This window comes from Bos mutus, chromosome 1 (assembly GCF_027580195.1).
Source record: "Bos mutus isolate GX-2022 chromosome 1, NWIPB_WYAK_1.1, whole genome shotgun sequence".
Taxonomy (NCBI): domain Eukaryota; kingdom Metazoa; phylum Chordata; class Mammalia; order Artiodactyla; family Bovidae; genus Bos; species Bos mutus.
In genome coordinates this window covers 58,190,641-58,218,252 of record NC_091617.1, presented here as the reverse complement: position 1 = coordinate 58,218,252, position 27,612 = coordinate 58,190,641, and the positions used below count along the sequence as shown (strand labels likewise).

Below are 27,612 nucleotides of genomic sequence, written 5' to 3'. Positions count from 1 at the left end.
TGCACTTGAACTCGCTAAAAGACATTAGAATGAGGGGAACTTTTGGCAAATCCAAATTTCTCTAGGGTAACTCACTTCTTATAGTGTTTTGCCTTGAGACTTTTCTGTATTTCTGTAGAGATTTTTAATGCTCTTAAGAGTGCTTAAGGAGAAAAAGATCTTTAAAAAGAAAGTCATTAAAATAAGAGAAAAGAAACTCGGTCTTGAAAAAGTTTTATATTGAAAGCAAGAGCTTTTTTTTGTCTCTTCTTTTTCCCTTTTGATTTGTTTCTGATTTTTTTTTTCTGTCTTGAACTCTTTTGTTGCCATGGGCGTTGTGTTTGCATTTTTGTTTTCTGCTTGTACTTTTTAGGGGGTGTCTGTTTTTGATGTGACCAAAGGGGTTTATGGAAGAGACAGAGGGGCTCCTGAAGAGGCTCATATGAAAGCTGCACCAGCCCCTCTCGATCCCAACTCAGGCAGCTCCTATCAGCCAGTCGTGCCGCCAGGAGTAGGGAAAGGTGATAGCTGTCATTCTGCGATTCTTCGTGCATCTGACCTGAGAGTAACACATTCACAGTCAAGGAGAAAAGGGAAAAAAAATAGAGGAGGAGGAAAGAAAAGCTCTTTGAGCTGGAATACACTGGCTCTTTCTTCCTGTAGGCAATCCGCTCCAGTTCTTGGCGACGTGTCCTGCACTATCAGATATCATATGACTTTTTATTTAGATTCCTTTTCGGAGAATGGCCTGTTAGGACTCTGTTTGTTTTCTTTTATTTAATTTCCCTCTCCCTTCACCCGCTAGTTGTGTGTATCTGTGTGTGAGAGAGTGTGTGTGCACATGCATATGTGTGTGCAGTTTTTATCTTTGTTTCTGTTCTGTTGATCTGATGCTTTCTTTAAGGACAAAGCTTTAATTATTTCAGTATACTGGTTTAATCATTTGCCAAAAAGAAACCTCCTTCTAGGCGTTTTGGGGGGTCCATTTTTAGACACGTCCATTAACATATGAGGCTAGAGATCCGAAATGCTTGCTGGTCCTGGTCGGTGTTTAGCCCACTCTCTCACCTTCTTTTCACCCTCCCCCTCATCAGCATGCACAATAGTATAAGTTAGGAAACACCTGTGCTGAGTTGAGAGGGAAATTAAAGTAGAGGCAACTTCTTCAAATCTGCACTCCTAGTTTCACTTTAATAAACTTTTTTTTAATATCGTTTTTTGGGTTTTTTTTTTTTTTTTTTTTTTTGGCACCCTCTGCTGAGCTTGAAAGTGTCAGAAATACTGAACGATGTGTCTGTGGAGCTTTTCTGAGGCCAGATGAGCACCCCTGGAAAGTAGAGCAGGGGCTGAAAGTCATTCAGAGACTTACGTGAGAAATTTAAATAAGGTCTAGGAGATCTGTGGGCCATGCAGGGTTTGGTGATAGATGATAAAATGGAATACTTAGGGACACTCAGGAGGAGAAAGAGGAAAAATTCCCAGCCAGGGGGAACAGGCATTCCTGCTGCAGTAATTAGGACTTTAAAACCCGTATTTGATCCAATTTTTATTCGTGTAACTCAAAATTTAATAGATATGTGATTGCCTTCTTCTCCATGCCTGCTATGAAAAACAGAGGAAATATACTGACATTATTCCTGGGTTTCTCCTGTATTTTTGATATATTTCTTTTTCAGTTTTCAGGAGTTCGGATTTTAGTTAGCAAAAGTAAAACATAACTTCTCTAGATATGCAAGAGTTGTCTGTGCATTATTCTTATCAATGCATAAGTTATGTATACATAATATATCCTGTTTGTATCAAGATTTTTTTTTTTGTATAGTAATAAACACGACTGCCTTGAAGGTACAGATGATCATTAAATTCTTTAAACTCATAGTTTTTAGTTCCTTGTTACTCTTTCCAAAATTATTTTTTTTATAGATCTCCAATTTCTACTGCCTTATCTTAGCCCGAGGTGGATTTTGTTGAAACTTAGAGCAAATTTTATTCCACCTCTTTAAGAGTACCCAAAAGGGAAGAGAGAACTATTTTTCGTTCAACAAAAAATTTTAGAAGCCCTTTTTTTCCCCAGCGGAAAACTCCAAAACAGCTTTGTCTCAGAACGTTAAACTTGGCATGGATCAGAAATGTGAGTTTTGCTTTGTTTGAGGAAATTTGTTTTTGAAACAACAATGTTATAAATATTTTTAAATTGTCTGCTGAGCATGCGCTGTATCTGACTTTATTCATAGTTTTAAACACACACCAAAGTGCAGTCTTCTGAATGGCCACAGGTAAGGCTGTTGATTTGTAAGATCTTTCTCAGAGCCACCTTCTGTGAGTCTACTCAGTTTTCCAGAAGGGAAAAGGGCAAGAGCTGAGTTTAGACCTGGATTCCTTTCTAAAAACCCTAGAGCAGAAGTAGATTCCCCCTTTAAGGCTTGCACATTATACTTAGGGTAAGTACTATTCAACTTTCCTTTCTTATGGGAGTCGCCTGCCTTAACTTTTCGGCTTAATACTAGCAGAGTGAAATAATAAAAAATTGAACTCAGTGAGGTATTTGACTGAAGTAGAAAATTTTTAAGAGCATCTATTGTGCATAAATTTGGGGATCCGAGAATTTGCCAGTGAGATGATAGCAGCTCTGTGCTTACAGAACAAGGATGTGCTAGTCTGAACATGTCTGATCTCATCTGGAATCGAAAGCTAAATCTAAATCTAGGTGGGCCTGTAATAATACCAGAAAAAGAACACATGTATCTTTTGTGCAACCTTTTTTTTTTTTTTTTTTAAGCAAGGCTTCCAAAGGGAGTGACAAAGAAGTAGGTTCTCCTCTTGCTGAATCAGTAGTCATACTTTGCTCCAGGAAATATATATTTCCAGTTGTTTTGTGTTGTTTTGTTTCATTTTCTTGTTGTCATCCCTGTGGAAGTATATTCTTTCCTGTCGGTGATTGTTAACACTTGCCATTTTTCAGAATGCTTTATCTCCATTAACTCTGTTTGATGTTTCCTCACTTGCTTACCTTTTTCAAGTCTGCGATGACCCTCTCAGGCTTTGCAGTTCTTATTGATTCTTGTCAGAATTTATTTATTCATTAGCTGTTTGTTATAGTTATGGTGGAGATAATCTCATTTTTCAGGCCTTTATAACTATCCAAATAAATTTCATTTTGAGGTGAAATTTCTCATAGTTTTTCTTGACTCAGAACTGAACTTGTCTTGTGTCTTGCAGAGGCTTGAAGAAAAGCCAATTAGCCGTTTTTTGAGAACTAAATATTCTAAGAAATGCAAATGTAATTTTTTACAAAATACATATTGTGCATCTATGCAGTGCTTTTCTATTTTTTTCTTTCCATGATTTAAAACAGAACTTGAAAATTAAAAATATTTTTTAAAAAGAAAAAAACCTGCCAGGTTAATTTGATACTTTGAATGCCCAATTTAAAATAATTCAAAGTTTTCATTTCTATGTAACATAGCATCTTTCAATGTCAGTCAGTAATACTTTGTGCAAATACACATACAGACACACACACTCACAGCTTCACTTTACATTTATATTCATTCTATTTTTGCATAAAAGAGGATTAGCATTCATCCAAACTTTTATTAATTTATTACATTTTAGTATTTTTCTGTAATTTAAAAATCCAACTAACTGTTGCCTCCCTCTGATGATTTAATATGTGTATATACTTATTACTGTCTTTTTTTATTCTAATAATTTAGCTTAACTTATAGTCTTTTTATGTCTTACATACCCTTGAATCTTATGCAGCTATATTAACATTCAGGTTTATTCAGATACGATTTCCTTTGTTCCATATTAAAAAGTTTTTTCTTTTTTTCTCTCTCAATCCAGTAAGACTATGGCTATTTTTTCTTATATATGATTTCTATACGTCTTCAGTATTCTGAAGAAGGAACTTTGTAACCTCGTGATACCCTGGAAAGCTTTCACACAAGTAGAAGTAATCTTTACTTTGCTGCTCCCCACTCTGTTTGCTGTCACTGTGCCACCCCTCGCCACCAGCAACCCTGAAAAAACAAAAGTAATAAACACGATATGATAACTTTTCTGATCATAGAACCAGGAAATACCAAAGAAAATTGTGGCATATGTAGGAAAATGCCAGGCGCTTCCCCAGTCAGATCAGCTGTTTTTGTACTTTTTTTTCCTCTCTCTCCTGAATTTTGTTTGTGACTTTTTTGGCTTGCTGAAGCATATCCCCATAATCTTACGAAGCCACAGCAAATTCCCAATGCCACAACAACACTGTGCAACTGGGGAGAGCCCAGAAGAGCTGATCCTGGGTGGCTGCAGACTTCCCCAGCGATGATGCAAGGCAAGAGGAATAAGTAGGCTACTCTTCTCTTTGCTTCTTACCTGGGCTGCCAATGGGTCAGGTAGAGTGAATTTTTTCTGTTGCTTTCCCGTCAGCTATCTGGGGCTTTTCTTTCTATTACCAATGGTTTTCTACCTTTTCCCAGGTATGATTTATACAGCAGAGCATCCCATTTTTCTTTTATGTTGAAACATGGAAAGCTTTGGAGATTGGGAAGGGCGAAGGAAAGAGGCTCGGGGAAACTGGAAACTATTCAAAATGGCATCAGACTCAAAGCTGTTTGGGGGGTCTGTAACTTTTCAGTTCTCCTCAGAGTCTTTAAGAGGTTGAAAGGAGTGAATGGGATAACTATAGGGTACAAACTGTGATCTAACTGATTCAGTAGATGGAGCTCTTCCCCCTAAGTCTGTATTTAAATTAACGTCCCACTCTGGTGTGTGGGGCTTTCTGTTTCAAGGTGTGTCATGCTACACACGGAAAATCAAGGGCTTAGATTGCTAGAGAAGAGATTTCGTGACTCTTCAAAAAAGAGTAAGCATTTTGCTCCGAAACACGAAACAGCACAGGGGAGAAGTAAGGATGGGGTGGGAAATGAAGGTTATATATCTAAATTTCTCCCTATGTTTGTTGATGTTCTTAAGTGTGAAGTTAAATCATAACAGTTTTTATAAAAGTGATTATTACTGTAAACGTAGAAAGATGTATTGTAACATATAGGATTTGGACTGTGTTGGTTACAAATCTTCCAGGCTATATAAACTGTGCAGATCTCCTCTCATTTGATTCTGCAAAGGAATCTTGATACTGTAATGCAGTTGTTTCATCCAATTAGTCTAGGGAACCTGGCTGAAATGTGACAAATTCTGAATTGTGACAGCACAGAGGAGGGCAAAGCAGCAGTGTTAGGACGGTTCCTTTATGGAAGCCAAAATATTTTCAGCAATAACTGAAAATAGATCTTCAGTATATCTGCTTTAATATGGAAAGAACTACTTGTTTATTTCTTTTTAAATCAATTGAAATGAATAATGGCATAAAATTTGCATCGGTGTTATATTATTCTCGGTAACAATAGGATAAGTTTGATCATGTCCTTCCCTGGTAGCGGATGAGAAGATATATGTATTCTGTACGTAGTAAATGATCTTTCTTAGTGGGATGTCTTCTCCCAGATTGGAGATATTACTGAATATCTCTTGTAAATCTTGATAAGATCATTTGGCCAAAGTAGAACTGGGCTTGGCTTTAGTACCAAAAGAAATAGCATTTTTAAGGGACTTGGATTTCCTTTGCATACCACGTGTCTGAGTCCGATACAGTCCAGGAAAATAGAGAGGATGAGACGAAATTATTCCTAAGCAGCCGCCGTAGGCCAAACACTGAAACAGTGCCAACCTGGACCAATCAGGCCAGCTTCTCAGAAGATACATGCTTTTGTCAAACACTTACATGAAGAGAAAGAGGGGGGAAGCCCTTGAAATTGCATTCATATGAATGATTCTCCCCTAATTTCAATAAAGTCCATAGCAATAGATGCAAAATTTTATTACTTTTTTTTTCTTGAAAAGTAGAAAATGTCAGTTTTCTTGTCCAGCTAAGGATCTCCAAATGCTGTATTCTGACATCTTTTGAACAAAACTATCCTTTTGAATTTAACCAAGTGAAAAACTTCTCACAGAGAGCAAAGAGTAAAATTGATGGAAACTCAAAATCAATTCCAAACCCATTTCTGGCATGATGAGAATAACATTTGTGCTGTGTTTAAAGCAGTTTAAAACAAGAAAATGATAAAATGATCAATATACTTAAAGCCAAAAATAACCAGGAGAAAACGATCTGTAATCCATTCCTAGACCTGAAACTCTACACTTTTGATTGAACATGAAAATAAACAAATATATCTTTTATAAGGTGGCACTTGTAAGCCTTATAATATACAGAAATGATGAGATGCCACACTTTCAACTCTACTTAAGCTATGTTTTCAGAGTTTAGCCAAAAAAAATTTTCTAGATTTAAACTATTGTAGATTTATTTATTTGTACATACCCTGACCATAGAAAGAGCAAAAGTTGAGGAATATATAGAAGGTCACAGTGGTCTGCATTGCCACTTCACAGTCTTTGTATATTCTTTATCTTGGAAAAAATGAGGTTAAAGCTACAGCAAAAAATATTTTAGGCTATTGAGAGTCAGTGAATTAGTCACTGTGGACAGACTGAATTCTCTTCAAAAATACCTTGACTCCCAACTAATTTATTAAATTCAACACACACCTAAATATGAATCATGTATATTTTATCCTTACTGCTTTACTATATTGGAAGACTAATTTGACATCAGTATATTTCGAACCTATGGATTCCAGGTCAGTGAAATGCCACTTTCCAGGTTTCTAAAAACCTCTCTAGACTTAAGGTTTTGCCCCAAAGAATGATTTTCTACCGGTCTTTCCAGAGTCATTTGACTGGCTAGTTATTTATTGATCAGATAAAATGAAATTGTCCTTCTGGATGAAGAAATCCTGGCTGAAAAATTAAAATGACAACAAATCACATAAGCACATTTAATTCCGTCGACCTAAGGTGCAGTAGGAATGATGATAATTCTAATGAGCACTGTGACGAATGTAACGACAAAGAAGCATGCTTGATTACATCAGGAAGAGTGACCTCAATGGCCAGGGTCAGGAGGGTGAGATACAGAAGTCATGACAGAGTGGAAGCTAATGATGAAAGTTATTGGAGATGCTTAAAGCTTATAGCTGGCTGTGGAATTAACAGATACCAAAAAAAAAAAAAAAGAGTTAATTTTAAAAGTAGATAGAAAAACAGTACTTTTTCCTTCTAGAATCAGAATTTGCTTTTGCAGAGAATTTTAACAACCTCCTAAGCTTTGGCTGTGGCTGTCCAGTGTGATAATAGTTGTAAAGAGCTGTTATGTACATTTGCTTAAAGATTCATGTAAGTGTAATTGTTATAGCAACTTATGCTATTGTTTGAAGTTGAAAAGCTCCGCTTTAAGTGTCGACAAAGCAAGTGTCAGCATCATAGAATCATAATCATGGCATCTTAGAGCTTGAAGGAGCCTTAGATATCTCAATAAGGATGAGTGGATTATCAAACTCTCCAGAAAAGAATACTGAATATCTGGTGCAAGACCATGCAGAATTTTTTAAAATATGTATTTCATATATTACAACTTACATTTGGAAAACACTGTTTAAAATAAAAGCTTGAAAAGCAGAGAAACTGAATCTCCACGAATTCATCTTGACTAGTGGTGCTATACATTGGATTCTGTAAACCAGTGGTTCTACAGAGAAGAATGGCAAATTTTTGGAAAAGCACAAGATTTTATTTTCACCAGAGGGGCAGGCTGCTCAACAGAAGAAGAAATGCTCTTTGAGCTTATACCATGCTAATAAGAAAATGTAAACAGAGAAACGATCAAACTTTCTCAAGATGAGGAAGGCAAATTGTACTACAATTCAAGTTTTCTAGCTACTACTCTATATCATAAGCCTGACCCCCTAAAACAAATTTCTAAAAAAATAAATTCCAGAAGTAATTGAAAAAGAAAGCAGAGTAACCAAGACTTTAGGGTTCCTATTTTGATACCAATAACCCTACTATATATTGGGCAAGGGTCAAATATGTGTGATAAGGATACAGCATTCTGGGAAATGAAAGAAATTGCACCCACCCTGGGACTCCCTGGATACCCTCTGCTCCTAACATTGCTCCCCCTACATGATCCTCCTATCCCCTCCAAGGTAAGCTTGTATCTCGTTTCTCTTCTTCCACCTATTCCCACCAATGGAAAAAAAAAGAAAAAGAAAGAAAGAAAAAAATTTTGAGAAATTGTAGTCAGAAAATATTTTAGAAAGAAGTCCTTCTTTTTAGAAATCTTCCTGTACAGATCAATGTATCTTACCATCTTATCAAAATATGACTTCTAATCAGAAAGTGCTGTGTTAACTAGGCTACTCCTTGTCTCCTAAGCACACACTACATTCCCACACCCCTGTTCCTTTTCCCCTGGTGGTCCCAAGCAGAAGCAATTCTGCCTTCTTTATTTCTACAATACTCTGTCCTTTAATGGCTTTTGTCTTGTCTTATAGATTAGCCATTTGTGTGTTTATTTATAATGTAAGCAACAGGTCTATGTAATTTGGGGTAATGCCCTTAATTTCACTGGGCCTCAGTTTCCACATCTGTAAAGGAGGAAAATGAACACTACTGACTACCTTGTTGGGAAATTGTAAGAATTCCTGAAATGAAGTATATAGAAGGCTCAGCACCATGACTAGAGAGTAGTCATCACTCAATATCATTGTCGTTGTTACTACTACTATTGTTAAGATTCCCTTTCCCTTCAAGCAACAATCACAATTACTTTTACATAATAGGAACTGAATAAAAATGTATCAAATCTTTTTATACAAGTCCATAGGTCCCATTACTTCCTTACAAAACCTTTCCGTTTTTTCCCTGGAAGTCTAGAATAGTCACCCTGGCTGACCTGTGGATACCATAAAAGACAGCAGTATTGCTCACTCTAAACTGTCAGCTCTGCCTTCCCTTTCAGGTTCCCCACAGACCCCCCAGCCGTGCAGGACTGCTCTTTGAAGCATCTCCAGAAGTGTCAGCTTATAGTTCTGGTTCATGTGATTAATGAGCTGGTTATACCTCTGTCTGCAGCCTGAACTAGAAACTTTCACTTTGGAGAGCGGGTCAAGATATCGAATTTAATTTTAGTTGCATCTGTTATAAGCCAATTGTGTATTCATTACATTTATAGATTCCCTCTCCAGCCATATATTTTCATGGCTGTTGAGAGCACCTGAATCTGTGGTGAATGTCTTTAGATTTTACTTTGGGGACCAGAAAATGATACAGTGAGACATTTTTGATAGCTAGCTGTCATCTTTGGCATTTTTCTCTTTTAGTGTCTAATTTGGTATGTTTGAAGAAGGGGGCAAGTATAGAATTTTTTGTCTTAAGTTGAATATGGTCTGATAATTCTGTATCAGTGAAATCTAGGGTCAATGCAGTTCATCTTCACATTTCTGTTTTCTGGGCGTACAACTCCATTCTGTGGAAATGAGAGACTTCTAAAAACGGGGAAATGAAAAATAACTTGGGGCATGTGGGGCTAGGGATATAGCATTACATGTGTAGGGTCAGCTGTAGGCAGGATGGCCTACAAGGTGGACTTGGAATGTGTGCGGACCTGACTGGTTCTTTGGGGTTACAGTGAATAGTGAGAAAATTTAAAGGGGCAGGTCACATGACCATAGTCAAGGAGCTCCTGATGGCGGGGTGTATTCAAATCAGGAAGAATGCTGCATCTTTATCAGCCAGAAGTTCCATTTATTTGAGAGCAAGTTGGTATTTGTGAGGGGAACAAGGTCACATTTAGTAGAACTGGTAATTCAATAAAGGGTTCTGACTTTCCCAGAGTAATAGTGTTGGCATCAAGAGAAGAAAAGTTTTGCAGATTTCTCTGTGTGCACTTGCTGTTACTGGTGTTCCTGGTGGGTGGCTGAATCATCCTGATGGCATTCAACAGGAACCAGCTGCTGAGAATATTAAAATGCAAGCATTTATTCCTCTAGAGAGACAGTAGCATCTGCAAAGTTTTCCTATCTTGATAGTACAGATAATCCCAGGGAGCATTCTCTAGTAGTTTTAACTCTCTATTCATTTATACATTTTCATTTTATCATTATTGTCAGTATCTCAAATTCCAACAGGAGAGAAGAATGCCTGAATCCACACCAGGTCGTAGAGACAGATAGAAAGCACTTGGCCAAGGACGTGGGATTGCCTCTTGGGCTTTACCTTGAATTGTGATTCTCAAGAGAAGAAATTAGCATTTTTCTCCCTTGACTCATCTTCACAGCAAAGGGCTACCATACTCTTAGTCTTCAGAGCTCCACCAGCAGGAAGGGAAGGTCTTGGACTTCCCCACCCTCAATACGGACTTCAGTGGAGCTTTCCTTTTTACTTGTTAAACTTGTGAATTTGTTCCTCTCTTCATGTGATTTGTCGTTGTCTTGTTTTGTTGAGCTAACAACAACAGTTGAGGGGAAAGGGCAGTGCAGAAAGAAAGTTTGGACTTGATAATCAACAAGGTCTTTTCCATCTCTAATATTTATGAATAATGTATTGAACTGATGGAAAAAAATGTTGAATATGTTCATTATGACTTATATTCACCAGTGTGTTGCCTAGAATATAAAAGAGCAAAGCAGTTGCAGCATAACTAGTTCCTTACAATAAACGTGCTGGTACGACAGAGCTCTGTAGCCTTTCCTATTCCACTGTGTATGGTCCCCAGACGCACGCTCTACATGACTGAGTAGCGACTGCAGACTGGATACAGGATGGGATGACAGCCAGCCCAGGTTCTGTAGGGAACCGGGACGTTCCTTGTGGAGTCTGGGTCCTAAACAGCAGCAGCTTGCTTGAAGGTCTTGACTGAGCAGTCTCCATTAAGAGAAATCACTGAAGCCAGTTTCACATCTCAGACGCCACTCGGGTGCCGTTATACTGCTGGGCTTGCAGTTCTTATCATCAGAAAAGAAACATCACTTTGTCCCTTCATTAAAAAAACAATTAGTATGGGTAACAAGTTTCTTGGCAATATTGCATTCTATTATAAAGGACTAAGAGTGATGGATATTTCAGAACTAAGTAACATCCCACTTACCTTCAAATTTTATTTTATATCGTTCTCTATCAGTTTTCTTTCACAATTGTGTTTTGTTTAGGACTTATTAAAACCAAATTGTATTTCCCAAGTATTTTGTGAGATAACATTGTGAAACATTAACCAGAACCATGAAAAGAGGCAAGAAGTTGAGGATATTTTTTATTCACATAAACAATTAGCAAAATAGATAATAAAGATTTAAAGTGATAGCAAAACAGTCTTTCCTTGGCCAAATAACAGTCATGCCAATATTTTAAATCAAATATAGCACCGTGAGCATCATGCAAATATGTACCAAAATAGAGAAGGGCTATCTGAGGTCAAGAACTTAGAGGATGTAGCCCTAGTGTAGAACAGAGACAGCTCCAAGTTGCAGCACTTCAGAGAAAGGTGCAGCAGAAAGGTTTGGCCCATGTCTGAAGTCCCAGGAGGACAGCAGAGAATTGACAAGTGTGTTCTGCCTCAGAGAAGCCTGTGCTTCTTCTTAAGTCAACTCAGAACCAGTAGACTAGCTCTTGTGAATGGTGAGTCCAAGACCTCACTTGTACCCATATCAACTGTTGCCATGACATTAACTCAAACCCATTGTTTCAGCATTATTTATCATTATTACCTTTCAGAGATGATTTTTTTTCTTATGCTGTCTGAAGAGCTAAAATACATCTGAACTCAGGAAGAGCAAGCATAAACTTAGAGCAGCCACATTTACCAATAGTTTATAATGATCTCAGAGGGAGGAAGAAAGAGGGAGAAAGAAAGTACCAATGGAAAAGAAAGAAGTGTAAGATCTTTTTTCAGGAAAGTTGCCTTGCCAAACATTTAGATCAAGTTGCTCAAAAGCAATAATGGCTACACAATTCTAGAGTGGTATAACCTGAGGACAGATGTGACAGGCTTTGTTGTTTTTTTTTTTTTTTTTCATCTCCACCTTTCCTTATAGGACAAATCACTTAACCTGTCTATGTAATAGTGTATTTGTCAAATAAATAGAAAACCATCTATCCTCATCTCCTTCACAGCGGTATTGCTAAGGCTGATTGTGCACACATATATAAATGTATATATTATAGCTATCTATTTCCAGCAGGGGAGAATGATTTCAGAGTAAATGAATCAGGAGTTTATATATGCATCTGTGGTGAAGGTCAATTACTATATTTTTTAAGATCTCTTCTGCTAATTACCAGTTGTTAAAAGTGTTAGTGGCTCCGTTTTGTCCGATTCCTTACGACCCCATGGACTATAGCCCTCCACGCTCTTCTGTCCATGGAATTCTTCAGGCAAGAATACAGGAGCAGATCGCCATTCCCTTCTCCAGGGGATCTTCCCGAATCAGAGGTCAAACCCAGGTCTCCTGCATTCCAGGCAGATTCTTTACCGACTGAGTCACGAGGGAAGCCCTACCAATTGTTAAAACACTTGAAAATGATGACCAAACCTATATCATCTCCCTGGAATGGAAGACATTTTGAAAACTAAGTGTAACTAGACAGAGTCAAATACATTTCCATCTACTTATGGACCCTAGTGGCCTTACTCAAGGCAGTACAAACCTGTTAAGCAAAACAAAAGATACCTTTTTTAAGAAAAGTCCTAAATCAAGGTCTAGTATCAAAGTATAATTCTGGCTGTAGACATGAACTAGTTCTCTATATTAGACACGTTTTTTAGAAAATGGAACAGGGATACATAGTTAGGAGAGGGTCAGCGTCAGCCCACACAAATATCCCAGGCATCTGCCCAGGCTCTTGGTCTGCCCCTGCAAGAATCAGGCTCAGTATATATAAAGCCCCTAAGACCATTGGGAAAGAGGCCACATTCATCTATTCGGTACTGCTGTTATTCTTTTGATGTTCATCTTGGCTATTTAATCTCTGCTTTCTATATACAGACCTCAGTGGAATGATAATGACGTGAGGAGGGCAGGTGAAGATAAATAAATGTGATTTTTTAGACATGACCATTACCCTCTAATAGCTTTTCTCTGGCCCATTCCAAGCATCCAGGAAAGAGAAACTTAGCTTCCACGGAGAGTGAAGTCATGGCTCCAACTTAGCATAATGAGACAGACAGACAGAAAGAGAGAGCAAGTACACAGTTAGTGAACCCAGCAAGTTTCTACTGGGCTAAGACCAAGTTCTCCTGTTTCCTCTGTTTTTTCCAAACTGAAAAGACTTATTGTGGTAATTCACCTGTTTTCTGAGCCCGTATGCACATGCCCAAGACCTGCTCAAGGTAAGGCCAGAAAGAAATCAGGGGTAGGACTTATATCCAGGAAACTCAACTTCTTTTTCATTATTTTTGCTTGTTTTTCATTTTTCCAGGGAAATTTGTGTTTTTATGTTTCAATTCCCCAGTCATTGATATCCTGGGCATCTTTAGATTGTAACAGAAGTGGGGATTAGAGGCTGTAACAAATGGAGCAGAAGCCAGCACAACTGCAATCTATCAAACATGTTGGCAGACCATTCTGATCCTCCCTGCAGAATTCAGTTGCATCCGTACCCTAAGAAGACAGGGTGAACTGAGAGTTTTGAGAGTGGCGGTGCATCTTTCTTAATTTAGGCCTTGGTGACAATGGGGCTAGAATGCCTTGGTGAAAACAATACAGCTAGAATTAAGACCACCTTCCTGTCTGTACAACCTGCGCTGTCACACTGAGCCCTGCACTCAGAAGGGCCCTCAGTGTGGTTTAATGCGCTGCTGTTGTTGTCTTGAAATTCTTAATGATTTTTAATAAGGGATCCTGCATTTTCATGTTACCTTGTGCCCCACAGATTACATAGCCAATCCTGCCTGGAACTTATCTTTTCCTAGCATGCCAAGTGAAGATATCAGTCACATATCCTCTTCTACTGAAAATGAACCTCTTTCTCAATTTCTCAGAAGCTAATTCTTGCATTCAACTCTGAAGATTTCTATCTGTACATTATGTTTCAGAAGAACGCATCTCTCCTTCTTTCCTGCAAACACCTCAAGCTGGTTATCATCCAGATGGTCTTTTGTTGTCATCAGAAATGTTGTAGTGGTCTCAGCCAAATATTATTTTTGCTAGAGATTGATACTTGGGAGAAATAGCTGTGGTAATGAAGTATTTGCCTGTTATTGAATAGTTAAAATAGACTTCAACGATTCAATGGAGATTTTAAACAGGACATCTAGCATAGACTAGGAGTTTCTATCCATTGTGTGATCAAACACATCCATGTAAGCTGAAACAATTTTATGTCCCAGCTCTAGCCTTGCCTTCAGGCTCTCTCAAGTTCCTACCGTGGCTGCTGCTGTGTATTCCACATCTTTCTCATGACCCCGTCTGCTTTCAGCTCCTATCAATCTTTCCTTCCTTCTTACCCAAACAGGCATTAGGAGGAGGGAATTCCTCTCTTTAATCTACATACAACATCTAATGAGAATGATTCTGTTGAATTTGGTGCTTTCACACCCCTGCCACCCCCTTGATGAGTGTGAATGGCAGGGATGTGAGGTCATGACCAGATCCCATACAAGTGTCTGCATGTGTCTTTAGTGAAGGTTGGTAGGACTAGGTCTTAACCAGAAGAATTCAAAGCTCCTGACTCCCAGCCAGATATACCCTTGATGGTTCAGGGCATCCTCAATATTCCCAAAAGATATATTCTAGATGACTGGTTTGTAAACCGGTTTCTAAGCTCCCATCATCAGGTGCATGGGCATGCTAAGTCCCTTCAGTCGGGTCCGACTCTTTGTGAGCCATGGACTGTAGCCCACCAGGTTCCTCTGTCCATGGGATTCTCCAGGCAAGAATACTGGAGTGGGTTGCCATGCTTTCCTCCAGGGGATCTTGCCGACCCCAGAATCCAACACGTGTCTCTTCTGTCTCCTGCATTGGCAGGCAGATTCCTTACAACTAGTGCCACCTGGGAAGACCCATTACCAGGAGGAGGAGGAAATATGCCAGAGGAGCTAGGAGCTGGGAGAAGGAACCTGACTGGCCACCTTAAGTAGCCTCCATGAGGCTACTTAGCCTCCCTGAACCTGTAAAACACTTCCTAACACTAACAGTGTCTCCTGGGTTGCTGGAGCCAACCCAGAGAGAGGCTTACCTGACACAAAGCCCCACTCACAGCAGAAACCTAGGAAAGCGAGCCCTCTCTACCCTTCCTGCCTCCTCTCCTGGTGTGCTCTCTTCCACACCTCTGCTCTCCCTCCCTCATGAAAGGAAGGCGGGCAGAAGGAATCTGATGGAGAAGTGGCAGACGGTGTGGTCTCTATAAGTTTAAATTACAAGTGATTAGAATAACCTTGATTTGCCTGAACCAGGTAGGCTGAAGTTTGCAAGTTTCAAATCAGCTGATCTCCTGTCTAGTGACAACACACCTGTGGCACAGAGGAAAGCTGAAAACACGACTCAGAGACCATAGGGTCTCTCAAGAGATTTTTCAGTGGTTCACCAGCTCTGGACAGGGCCCTGAGCAGAAAATGCTAAACAGATTGAGTACTTTTGGCTCATGGCCACCCCCTTTTTCCTCTCCTCTGCCTCGGGGACCCAGGGTCCTTGCGTTTATCTGATTTTTTTCCTTCAACCTCCCTGTTCCAGAATTATCCCTCTCCCCGCCACCCCCTCTCCCCAGCTCCAATTCAAAACTACTTTACACTGAGGTAACTCTCTGGGGATTGAAACCATCAGAGCACCCAGGCATGAGGGGTTCAGCCACCCTAAGATACGTTAGCCTCACCGAAGTGCTGGAAATTGAACTGTACCTCATTAACAAGGGGGCTTGTACTCCTGGCCCCAGGGAGGTGGCCTCTCTTTGGAGCCAGACTATCTGCCTAGAATCAGTTGTGCCCTGATACAGCTGTGCCCACCCCTCTGCCTCTTTATCTTCGGTCACATATGTGATACGAACTCAGAGAAGCCAATTTTCTTCCTGGGAGAGAAAAGGGGGTGAAAAAATGCAGGTTTACATGGTGAATAATCAAACCTGGGATGACCGCAGAGGGTCTCTGTCACAAAAACATGCTGTGATGTCATTTCTTTATATAAAAGTAGGTTTCTACCTTGGAGAGCCAAGGCTCTAACAGGTATAGTTATGAACATAGTGTGCATAAGTTTAAAACCCCACTGCTTTGAGATTGGTCAAGACTCTTATCTCCTGTGAACTCTGAGCATTTTGCAAATTTGAATAATCAGTCATCTTGAGTTTTCCTCTTTTGCATAGGAGGGTATGAAGGCTCATATGGGACATGGCTTTTTTTTTTTTTCCGGGTCAACTGAGCAGCAGAGCTGAGTTTGGGGCCCCTGGCCCCTAGGGAAGTTTAGCTTTTCTATCTGAGAACTGGGGGAACTCCTAAGACCTCCTCTATCCACGGCTGCCAGCTTCTCCATCTTCTAGCATTTCTCTTGACTAGTTGTTGTTCCTGTGATGTTAGAGAAAATATTAGCAGGAGAATCAAAGGGAGGAGATGGAACATTAGGGGAACATTAGCAACTATTGAAAAGACATTTTGACCTATTTCTGTAGTTATCAATTTAATAGTATTTGTTGCCAGGAAATGCACTGATGGCAGGTGGGAGGTTGGATTGCACTAGCAGCCTGCTCTCAGGGGCCCTCCAGTTTCAGGAGGTGGTAATTCTAGTTAATAGAAGGGTGAACCTCAAACACATTTTAACCAAATCAAATTGTAGCGGGAAATATCATATTACTGATGTTCAAGCCGACTCACAGCTGGTAATATTAGTCAGTATATAGGCCCCAAATTCTGACTTTTCAGCGTTTTCAGATATGTTTTTGGCAGTGAGAGAGTCCCCCAGGCACATTGTTATGTAGGAATAGGAGATTTTTAACTAACATAGAAGCTAGCCTAAATGAAAAATTCTTTATTGTTGTTAGACTTTTTATAAGATTGTCAAATATTCAAATAATATGTAACCAAGCCAAACTTAAGGTGGTTGATAGGAAATCTCCTAGAGCCAGGAGTTTTAATTTTTTTTTTTTTGTTTTGGTTTTTTTCTATGACATGTTGGCAAATGATAAAAGCAATTCACTCTGCTAACCAGAGATGCTGGGCAGAGTTCCCCCAACACTGATTTCATGCCATGAAAAGCACAAGGCACAGAAAAGAGTTCAGGCTTTGTGTCCTACCGCTCAGATTTGAATCCCAGCTTAGCCTCTGCTAGCTGTGTGACCAGAGGATGCTCACCTAACTTCTCTGAACCTTAGGCTCCTCACTAAGAAAACGGGCAAAATATCAACCTCTCATAGTTAGCATGAGGATCAAATGAGATGACATATGTAGAGAAATCCATATATGAAGAAAAACCGATGAGCATACACCAAGTATTCAAAGATGATCATTATAATCATCTACCCTTTTTGCCTCTGTGGTTTGCAGTTTTTTTTCCCCCTATAAAATGCATGGATTTTAATATGATAATAAAATGCAGCACTGCTATAGATGCCCTGCAGACTGGTCTGGTCAGTCCTTTCTGAGTGAATAGCTATTGGCCACTTCACCTTAGGCCCAGTTAACCTAGACTCCGCTTTATCAGCCTTCACTGGGTTCCTACAGTCAGACCACAAGACACATCTTAAGCAAATCAACTAAACCCCTTGATAACACAGACTCAAGGTAAATGAATAGAATCAAGACGGCAGATCACATGGCAGCTAGAACTTTCCATGGCCCTTCTTCACCTGTTCTACTCCAGCTCATCTTAAATTAGTAGAGATATCAGGCATCTTTCTGTGGGACTGCCTCCTGCCCAGATTTCTTTTTTTTTCTAAACTTTCTCCATGTGCCCGAGTCTCCGTTTTCACAGAGATTAATTCTGATTTGGTTCGCCTACACTTTTGAAGCTCTAAAAGCTTTCCATTGTGGGCAGATTGTCTCAAATACTGTATTTGAGGATGGAAAAAGAAAACTCTGCCCAAATGTAAGCACCATTGAATCAAAGAAACAGTATTTTTTTTTCAATTGCATTCTTTGAAGATCCAGACAACCTTGAATTCTTTACAAAAGGCACATCAGTAAAGCCATCCTTCCTCTTAAAAAGACACAGAGAGAGAGAGAGAGAGACCAACTACAGAAAGCCACTATTCGTGATGTAAAGGGCTAGAGTGTCCAAGAGGGAAAAAAAATGGAAAAAGAAAGCGATTCTATAGATAGAACCCAGACCTAGAAGTCAGGGTACTCAAATTCTGTTTCCTGCTGAATGGTAACCTGCCTTCTTATGTAATCCCAACCTAGCTGCCACACCCCAACTCCATTGTCATTGTTTCTAGGGAGCATGGATTCTGACTCACCCACCTAAGGTGAGGTGAAGAATTTCATTTGCTGCTGTTCTGAAAAACATTGTGATTTCTGTACCAATGGCATTCTGCATGGGCAAAGTGTTCTCCTCACTTGCAAGGAAGAGCCCTGAATTGTACTTCCCCTTACTCTGATGTGACTAAAAGACAGAATTTCTCATAATTCTATGGGAAAAAATATGATGTCTTTGTAATGCCAACTTAGAACAGTGAATTAATAATCACCTGAATATCTAGGGCTAATGCAGAACCACTGACCTGGCCTAACATCTGTATTGATTCCTCTTTCAGCCATGCAAGTTCTTGGTCAACATTGATTACAGGACAACTCAGTGTGAGAGGTGCTTTGATAGAGGGTACATATCCCTGCCTTCATAGATAGCTAGCCCCTCTGTGTACTGATGGCTGGTGCCTTAAAGTTTGGTTCCAATCCCTTCCTTTCCTGCTTTGAGAAACTTTAGTCAATCTATGGAAGGACTGTTTCATAGCCAAGAGGTCTTGCTTCTTCTGAACTGTTAAAGCACTTATTTAATGTCTTACTTGGCACTGATTACATACTGTCCTACACCAGGATATCACTCCTGTGCACTCCTATCACTGCACAGTAAACTCATAAATACAGAGATTGTATTTATATACAGTTTGTGTCTCCTTCAACACCTAGAATGTACCATCAGAAATAAAAGGTACATAGTGAATAATATAATTTTAATGAATGAAATTAACAGTAGCATATAAGTATTTGGCAACAAACTAGCATTTCTAAACTCCATAAATGCCAACCCAGAAGGCAGCTTACAGAGTTTATCATTCAGTTATATCTGTAAAGCTCTAGGATTTTTCCCCAACTTAGTATTTATAGGTTTCATTCTTCCCTCCTCTTCACTAACAGCATTTTCACATAGTAGGTTTTTAATAAATGATTACTGATTTATCAATTAAAATCATAGAATAAAGCAATAATTTCCCATTTCTTTATGTTGAAATACTTATTTTGATCCCCATCTACACCTTTATTTCAGACCTTGTCAACACTTGCAACACAGGTATCTTCAGATTTCGTTCCACATAGTACCTGGCTAAGGCTTAAAAAATGGTCATGAGTTTTAATTTGGTTTCTTTATCAGGCCTCTTACAGGGCAGAAGAAAAATCTTTTTTTTTTCTGTCTCCTGTTCCTCATAGGAATGTTAAATAGTTGAATGAGACCTAGTCTCTATAAAAGCATTTTAATTTCTGGAACAAATGTAATATCAGATTCGTAACGTCAGATTGAGGAAGCTTTGGCACCCTGGCACACCAAATGATTGTGAACATCACGTGTGTTGAGCTTCTGCGTGGACCTGAGGGGTGAAGGTTTATTACATCAAGCTTTTACATTAGATGCATATGACCTATTAGGCGCATTCACTGTGTCCTCTGCCCAAATGAGACAGCCGATTGCTTAGAGCCTGTCCGGCCACACAAAAGCGTCACCATCACTCTCCAACCTGATTTGATCCTCCACCTCAGCCACACAAAATGATCTGAAACCAGTCACTTCCATGCTAGGTCACAGATTTCCAAATTAGATACATTATTCCAGTTTTGCCTTCGTTCTTTCTCAGAGAGTCTGTCTCGCAGAAAGCCGGGGAGCCGTCCCAGGCTAGACGTTCTGTTGAGTCATGTTTACTGTCCCCCCTCAGAAAGGTTCCAAAAGCAAATGCAAGAGGTTGCCGAATGCAGGGACATGTGGCGGGCATGCTACTGAAGTGAGAGGCATAGCACACACCTGCTTTTTGGCTGTGGCAGGCCATCTTGACTGTGCCATGCCACAAGTTAGCATTTTGGATGAGCAATTGCCATTCTGTTGTTTTCTTCTCAACACATGGTGTTCAAAAACAGTTAAAAGAAAACTGTACCCATTTGCTCATCCCAGAAATCTAAAATTTCAAAGAAGCGTGCCAAATTAATTTTCACATAATATTTTCCAAGCTTTTTCTTTGCACTGAGAACTGCTATTTCACTTTTTGAACTCACAGTGTCCCGGCCTGAGGTAAATAGGTGCAGTTTCTCTTTAAATGGCATTAAACATATCAAAGCAGGATTATATCTGTCACTGTCTTTTTTTTTTTTTTCTAATGGAATCAAAATCCTTCAGGGAGTGTCCCAAATCCACATTAATGTCTTTGAGTGCTAATGTTTCCACTGGGACTTTTACATTAGCAAAATACAAGTGTGTGGATTTCCCCCCCCAACAGCCCGTCCCACACTGCTGTCTGTCAAGAGAGAGCCGACTGCACCTCCGTTACTCTCAGTGGCCTTCACCTCACCCCCATCAAGGTGGTAGACGAGGATGCTTTCTTTTCCACCCTTCCCCTCCCCTGTGTGTAACGACACCCCAGAAAAGCTAATGTGAATGCAGGTTCCAGCATGGGAGAATCTTTGGAATCCCAGCTGTGAATTTTACTCAAAAAAGACTAACAGCAGTAGCCATCGTTACCACCTATTGAGGGCCTATCACACCTTAAATTTCACCTTTGGTTCTGACCGTGGAAGAAGCAGACAAACCCCTATGACTTCAGGACCATGCCATCAACATTTTTGCTGTTGATTTGGGGATACTGGTCATGTGTCCTTATTACGGCAATACAATCCCAGTCTACCTCAGTGCCTCCTTTGTTATTTCTTTCACAAAGTAATTAAAACGACATGCTGTCAATCATGATTACCAAGTGGCAGTGAGAGGTTGCGGTCGATAAATAATAATTTAAATTTAAATCATGCCATAGTAAATGATAAAAAGATTCTCACATCACATTTCATCTTAGTTGCACCTCTTCCTTGCATTCGAATATACCCTGGGAAGTTACAGTATTTCGAGAATAGATTTGTTTACAGTGTGGGGTGGGAGGGCTGGAAAGCTCTACAGTATTACTCTCCAGCCCCTGCCCAGCGTCTTCCTTCTTTCAGCGCCATCCTGGCCACAGAAAGCTTGAGTTCTGCAGCTGATGCTCTGCAAGAGCCATCCCTGGAGAGCTAGGAGCTGAGAGCTTCTAAGCGGGCTCTTCGCATACTTTCACTTTCTGGAGCACTCTGGAGCTCGGCACTACTTCCTTAGCAACTCTTCCTATCCCTCCCTCTCTTCCTTCCCCACTTTTCTTGCCCCCCTCTTTCTTTTTCTACCCCTCAAGCTTGAACTGGAGTGTGTGTGTGTGTGTGTGTGTGTGTGTGTGTGAATGGTGGCTTGCAATGGGGAGGAGAATCTCCTAATGCCCCAGCCTACCACGAGGAAAGAAACTCGGTGTTTTTATTTAAACAACCTCTCCCCACAGCTAAGCCTTCATATGTGGAAGAAAAACTCAAACCTTTTTCCCTTCCCACACTTTACGAAGACAAGGTAAGCAGAGGCAGTGATAATGTCAACCCTGGATTGAAAAGGAAGCCTTTATGCACAAACTCTGTGCTCACCTTTAAATTTTTTTCGAGGAAAAAAAAAATCCCTATGATTGGCAATTATTGGAGAATTGATTGTGCTAGATTTTTGTGGGAATTGTGCATGTTTTTCTGATACTGAAAGAGTTTGGGGATTTTTTTTGTTCATTTGTTTTTAAGCACTATTTTTACAAAAGCTTTGCAGTGCCAGGTAGACTGTCTTCTATGGCTGGAAAAGAATACCCTTCTGGACATGAGTCATTTGAATTGTCTACATGTAATATTCTTTTTTGGTGGGTCCAATGTCAGTTTGTTCATGCTAGCATATTTAAATGTCAAGGTGGTAGTAACTGTGTGTTTGTATTTGTATAACTGTCTGCACCCAATTTTAGCAGTGTATAGCAGTCACTAAGTATATTTTCTGATGGCATTCATAGTTGTTTCACCTCTGGGTTTCCTGCTTGGCAAACTTTGGCAAAGAATACAAGTTTTGTAGCTGGACAAACTTAGATCCATATAAGAGTGTCATAAAGCACTTTCTACTTTGTGAGGCTGGTTAAACCACTGTCTTGCTGTGCCTCAGTTTCTTCACCTGAAGAACAATGGATGGTTACTTCTATTCTGGGAGGTTTCTGTCAGAATTAAGTGAGATAATATATGTAAACCCCCTAACATAGTGTCTGAAACATGGTAGACACTTACATGTATTATTTCTCTCCTCCCTTCTTTTTAAGAGAAATGCCTGGGTGATCTGATCACTTCTTTGGTCTTAAGCTTGCTATTAGTGATTTTTCTCCATATCCAGATTACTTGAACCAATCATATTACCTAGGTTTTAGCCTCTCGATTTTTGTTCACCACGTAGGAAATCATTCTGCTGTGTTGTATACTGAGATATAGCTGTAAGCAAAATGACTGGGAGATTAGGTAGTGTGTTGGAGCTAACAGACTCAGGACTCAGCCAGGTTCTTTGCTGCTTCATCCCCAGCTCCACCCTCATCCTTGACCTAAATACCCTCTCAGAGACGGGCAGGAGCGGAGCAGCCAGGCCTCAAGAGCCCTGTTTCTGAGCTACTTAGGGCAGTGAATTTGGAGTAGATTCTGAAGGGAAAGCATGTCCAAATGCATAGAACAGCTGAAATCAATGGCTCGACCTTTAGATTTGGGGTACTAGAAAAATTCCTAATTCTTTCCAGTCTCTAATACAGGGTCCTTCCCCTCTTGATTCAAACCTAATGATTAGGTTTTATATTTATCCAATGGGAACACGTATGACTGCTCCATTATTCTATCTGATTGTGCTGCAGATGTAAGATTCTTTGCAACAACACAAACTATGTCTAATCATACCCTTTTACTTTCCTAATACACATAGGTTGGAGCTCAGTAAATGTTGAGTAAACAAATTTATCCAGTGACCTCTGGACCATGATAGTGACACAGGATCCTGTTTTTACTGTCCAGCAATATATTTTATGTATAAATACCTGTATCAATAGACCTCTCCCTCTGTGTGTATACTTATATATGTGTATGTATATATATTGATTTATATATATAAATGTTTGAATGAAAGACCTTGAGGGACCCAGTTCCACTGGGTCACTGATAGCCCTGAATCTATTTATAGATTCATTACTGATAAAGTTGCCAGCTGTACAATTAACTCTATGATCACTGGCCAGTCCTCAGTTTCCTCATTTACAAAATGACTAGATTAAATAATCACTAAGGTAGGAAAACTTTTCAACTCCATAATTCTATTTTTTTTCTCTTTAGTAAGAAATGACGTGTGTTTTTGAGAGCTATACTATTATTGTTTGAACTTTGTGCCAGTTTTTCCCCTAATGCAGGAATCACAAATGAAATCTACTAAGGGGCTGGGAATTTGTACTTGCTTTTAAAATTCAGAGCAGCTATTGAAACTGGTGTCGTTTCACTTCAATTACTTATCATTTAGACACAGACATTCAACATGGTGGGGCCAGCCTGACCCCCAGAGGAGCCTGCCCTGCTCCTGTTATTTCAAAAAAGAAACTGAAAGCTGCCCAGATCGCCACTTCTGGAATCCTTAAGGACACTTCCTCTTTGGTGGAAAAGAGGCCTGCCAGCTCATTATGGCTTCATAGATGCTTTTATAGACTCTCAGGATATGCTTGATAGTAGTGACAGTCTGCCCTAGTCAGCCTCACCATTTCCAGAGTGACGTGTTCCTGGTGTTTTTGTTTTTCTTTTTTTTCTCTTTTAATACTGGCGTATTAAATGTTGTGTGATTGTCCCCATCAGGAAAGTAGGTGTTCATGTCATTAACGTGCTGATTTTGTTCATGAAAGAGTAAACTGCCAGTATGGTACAGTACTAACTGGGTGGTTTTTTGGTTTTTGTTTTTTTCCTCTTCCTTTTACCAGCAGAAAAAGACCCTAAATTGTGCCTTTGGATTAACATCTTCTCCTTTCACATTTGAATTTCAAAGCCCTCTTTATATGAGCGATTCTCAGGGTTTCCATTACTGACAGCTGCCTTTAGGTGTGTCCCTGTGACTTTGTGACTTCCCTGGTGGCCCAGACGGTAAAGAGTCGGCCTGCAATGCAGGAGACCTGGGTTCAATCCCTGGGTCAGGAAAATCCCCTGGAGGAGGGCACAGCAGCCCGCTCCAGTATTCTTACTTGGAGAATCCGACGGACAGAGGAGCCTGGCGGGCTACACAGCCCATGGGGTCACAGAGAGTCGGGCATGACTGAGTGACTAACACACACACGGTGACTTTGTGGTGGGCATCTCTTCCTTTCAGCTCTTTGAGAGTTCTCTGTGTCCTGCCAGCACTCAGAATCTCACTCGTGCTCCAACAATAGCCTCCCCCACACCTGGCCTTCCTGACCAAGGTGAGCACACTGTCTCTGTCATTTGACCTCTCTTTCAGATGCTCCCACCTTCCTGAAGCAAAAGAAGAGTCTTCACATTTAATTTCTTACCTGATAATTTTTGATTAGCACCCAAGTATTCAATTTTTATGAATGCTAAGGGGAAGAGCCAGACAATAGGCACCAAGTCTTATTTTTAGACAACTCCTTTGCAGTACAAATAAACAGCACTTGGGAAGAGCCAAGTCTCACTCATCTGAGTAAAAGAACAGGGGTTGTTGCCTGCCCTGTATCAGGATCTCCTCCTCTTTGGTCTGCAGTGCAGTCCCACTTTGGTTTAATTAATCCATTAAGGTCTATCTTAACCCTAGTCAGTAATGATGGAGGGGCTCACCGGAGCCATCCAGAATGGGAGAAATTAGATGGATAATGATTTTTGTGCTGATGATGTGTTCTGTCTTTTTATATAGTTGATCCCGTGAGGGACATATTTCTTTGGTGTATTCCTGCTGATGTTCTCAAGACGGATATATTACAGAGAAATAAATCAGACTATGAGATTTTTCTAGTGTCTAATTCTTGGTGTGTAAATTTAGTGTTTTAAAGTCAAAGCTATTTTTAAAAATATATTTTTATCAATATAATATTAAATAATCAAGAGGATGAGAGAAATTTGAGTAACTCTCATTTGAGTATTATTTTTATTACACTTAGACTCTGTTATAGAATATTTATGTTAATAGTCTTCTTCTGATTGCTCCCTCCTCCAAGAGTAAACTGTTTAAGATGATTCCTCTTCAGTCCAATTCAACAAGTGTTTATTGATGCCTACCACATGCATAACAGTTGACAGTTCCCCAAAATCAGGAGACTTAAGTAGCTTTATATGTCTTAAAGTAACAAAACAAGACCGTGTGTGTGTGTGTGTGTGTGTATACACACATATATACTATTTAAAATTAAGACCTGTATTTGCAATGCAACAAATTAATCAAACTGTATTGGGTGAGTACCCACTATATTTTTTCCTGCCATCAGTGGAATTTATAAGCAATTATAACGTACATTTATTTTTTTATATTTATTAATTTATTTGGCTGGAGCAGGTCTTAATTACGTCATGCAAGATCTTTAGCGCTGGCATGTGAACTCTTAGTTTTGGCATGTGGGATTTATTTCCCTAAGCAGGGATCGAACCTGGACCCCCTGCATTGAGAGCATGGAGTCTTAGCCGCTGAACCACCAGGGAAGTCCCATAAAATACTTTTAAAGTACAATAAATCTTTTAAAGTGTGGTAAAGCGGATGCAGTGGTTTTTACCTTGTTTAAGAGGATTGGCCACTGGTTGACAGCAATCTTGAAAGTCTCTCTAGCAGAAGCAGCCTTTAAGTAATCATTTGAAGGAAGGAGAGATGTTCTTCAGTGCTGAGGAATTATTCCACAGACACAGGCTTGTGTGGGAAAGATTCAGAGATGTACTTTTCCACGTAAAGGAACGACTGTCAATGGGAAGAAGCCAAAAAGCAAAGGAGATGTCCTTAGTGGATATAGGGGGACCTTCATGGCACCATTTTCTGAGAGATTAAATGAGCAATATAAATATAAATAAAATATAAATATAAAACCTATAAAAGGCTTTCAGTGCTGATAGTCTGGAATTCATAACTGATCTTAAGTAGGATAGAAATCCTCTGGAGGACTAAAAAGGGAACTATGACAATCAAACCATTGAGAAGATGTTTAGAGTGAGGAGGCAATTTTCATATCCTACGTATAGTGTGATCAAGAGTTGTGCTGTGCTCTGCTTAGTTGCTCAGTTGTGTCCAACTCTTTGTTAACCTCATGGACCGTAGCCTGCCAGGCTCCTCTGTCCCTGGGGATTCTCCAGGCAAGAATACTGGAGTCAGTATCCTATCCCTTCTCCAGGGGATCTTCCCGACCCAGAAATTGAACTGGGGTCTCCTGCATTGCAAGTGAATTCTTTACCAGCTGAACTACCAGGGAAGCCTGATCAAGAGATAGCCAATGATAATAATAAAAAATGTGTGTTTGAGTTAAGATCATTTTAAGAAATTTTTTATATACTTACATACATATAAGAAGCAAAAAAAAAAAAATTCCAGCAGATTAGTTGATTTTTGTTTTTCAGATTTATTTGGTTGGTTTTTTAATTAGTTTTTCATTGACGTATAGTTGCTTTACAATGCTGTGTTAGTTCCTGCTGTACAGCAAAGTGAGTCAGCTATATATACACATATTTCCACTCTTTTTCAGATTCTATTCCCACATAGATATTTACAGAGTATTGAATAGAGTTCCCTGTGCTATTCAGTAGGTTCTTATTAGTTATATAGTGTGTAAGTCAACCCCATCTCCCAATTCATCCTTCCTCCCCTTCCGCCTTCGGTAACCACAAGTTTGTTTCTATGTCTGTGACTCAACTTCTCTTTTGTAAATAGGTTCATTTGTACCATTTCTTTAAGATTCTATATATAAGTGATATCATACGATATTTGTCTTTCTTTATCTGACTTACTTCACTCAATATGACAATTTCTAGGTTCATCCATGTTGCTGCAAATGGCATTATTTTGCTCTTTTTATGGCTGAGTAATATTCCATTGGATATATGTATCATATCTTCTTTATCTTTTGTTGATGGACGTGGAAGCAAACTATTTTATTACAGAAAGTTTAGCAGAAGTTTGGGGATTTGGATGGTGTCATGGACTGTGGTTTTGTAGCATTTGAATAGCAGAATGATTTAAAAGGAAAGAGAGAATGCTCTGTAGGGAATTTGAGGTGCTAGCAGAACTTCTAATCAAAGGTATTCTGAAGTGTTGACTAAGTAACTTAATTAACCATAACTAAAAGAGGCAGATTATAGGAAAAGATGAATGTGTGCATCAACCCCTCAAATGCATGAATATAAGAAAAAAAGTATGAACTTTAAGATGATGCCTTTCAAGGGACAACCCAGTTAGGAGACAGTAAAGGAATGTTGAGGTAACAATTGAA

General features: G+C 39.5%; 1 protein-coding gene across 29 annotated transcripts in view; it reads left to right on the top strand.

Moving 5' to 3' along the window:
* ZBTB20 (zinc finger and BTB domain containing 20) overlaps positions 1 to 27,612 on the top strand; it is an 865,400-nt gene that overhangs the window by 712,872 nt on the left and 124,916 nt on the right. For 2 of the 29 annotated variants that reach the window (XM_070369778.1, XM_070369752.1), the window contains exon 1: positions 21,561 to 21,698. The exons of the other annotated variants lie outside the window; for them this stretch is intronic. The gene's annotated coding sequence lies outside the window, so the exon portion shown is untranslated. Of the gene's footprint in view, positions 1 to 21,560; positions 21,699 to 27,612 lie in introns of those variants that run through there. 29 annotated transcript variants of the gene reach the window in all.